Below are 1750 nucleotides of genomic sequence, written 5' to 3'. Positions count from 1 at the left end.
AAACATCAGTGTGTCACTATTCCTCTGCTCAGTGTGTTTTGGTCGCGGTGACTGACGGCTTAGTAGTCCAATCTGGTGTAGGGGTGTGTTGAGCTGTCGGTGTTTTGATGGACATCTCAGCTGTCCATTCTGAGTCTAGAAGGTGCTGACTTTCAGGTGTTCCCTGTTCCAGATGATTACCCAGCTACTTAGCTGAGCTGTCAGTCCCAGATGTGACAGATTAGCATCTGCTCAGTGGTTTGCCTGGTATTTATTTGCTCTATTTGTTGCCTGAGCTTAGACCTCATTCTGACCATTTGCCTAGCCCCTTTTGCACTGATCCGCTATCTTCCTGGTATTCTGACTTCGGATAATGACCTGACTTTGCCTATGTCTTTTCCTTTCAGTTTACTACATGCTCTCTTGGTATCTGACGCTGAAACATTTGACTACCCTGCCTCACGGCCTGTCCGTGAGTAGTGTCTAGTGTCACATTACTTCTGGCGTATACTTTTTCTTTCCCCATCAATTGGTCCATTTCCTGCACCCTGTTATCAGGTGGCGAATCTGACACAGATGGTCCAGGATCTGGCCAGGGAGCACCAGAAGCTAGAATCTTCACTGTCCAAGTTCTCTAGTAATATGGTTTCTTCCCAAAGCTCTCCACTACCAACTATAGTTATGACTTTGGTACCTTCTGACATGCAGTTGGTCTCTCACGAACCAGTAGTGGCACTTCCTGATACATTTTGAGGGTATTCAGGTAGAGCTGTAGACTATTTTTATCTGATGACCTCGGTCTCCAAGGGTTGAGTTCTATCGGGTAGGAATAATTATGTCCCTACTGCAAGGGAGCCCTCAGACTTGGGCATTTTCTTTATCCCCCCTAGCCCCAGAACGGTCTTCTATTGACACCTTTTGATGCCTTAGGAATGATCTGTGACGAACTTACCAGAACCCAGATCGCAGAGGCAAAGATGATGAACCTGACACCGTGTGGCCGAACTGCTGAAAACTATAGTTCCGAGTTTCGGCAATGGTCCACTGAAGTGCTGTGGAATGATGCTTCTCTGAGGTGCCTGTTCCGCAGAGGCCTCTCAGATACTCTCAAGGATCTGCATACTCCACCTTGTTCCTTGGTGGAGGCCATAACTCAGGCTATTCTAATAGATTGAAGAATTCAGGAGAGACGTGATGGGCGACTAGGGGTTTTTGAGTCATGCCTCCCGAGTCTGTTCACGTACTTGAGGAGGAACCAATGGAGGTTGAAGCTGCCAACTCTCGGGCCGTTGAGAAGCGACGTCAGCGCGATCTTGGATTCTGCCTCTATTGTGGTCACGCTGGACATTTTCTTACTGGGAAGGTGCCATTAGAACAAAAAATTTCAACAATTGACAAATGTAAAGTATTAATGTTTTTGATTTTTTTAAAAAATATTAGCGTTTGTTTTTAATGAAGTAAAATATGAAAAATAATTTTAAAAGGTTTGATACTCCCACTTTTAAACACTGGGGGGAGCAGCTGCTGAAATTTGCCATGAAAACCTAGTGTACAACTACCTCACATTATGACTGCAGTAAATGTGGGCGGGGTCTGCTCACATATGTATGATGTCACTCCTCTCCTCCTCTTCTGGGTGTTTGCAACAGGATAAGAAAGGATGAAGTTTAGGATCACAGTGAAGAGCCATTTTCTTGGTGACAGCAAAGTGATACAGACATGTGGACAGTGTCGCTGAAGACAGCCGGCAGCTCTGATTCTGTTAGTTGGT

The sequence above is a fragment of the Phyllobates terribilis genome, unplaced genomic scaffold (genome assembly GCF_046119375.1).
Source record: "Phyllobates terribilis strain yellow unplaced genomic scaffold, ASM4611937v1 Scaffold_5__5_contigs__length_657084704, whole genome shotgun sequence".
NCBI classification, from domain to species: domain Eukaryota; kingdom Metazoa; phylum Chordata; class Amphibia; order Anura; family Dendrobatidae; genus Phyllobates; species Phyllobates terribilis.
This window is presented reverse-complemented; position numbering follows the sequence as displayed.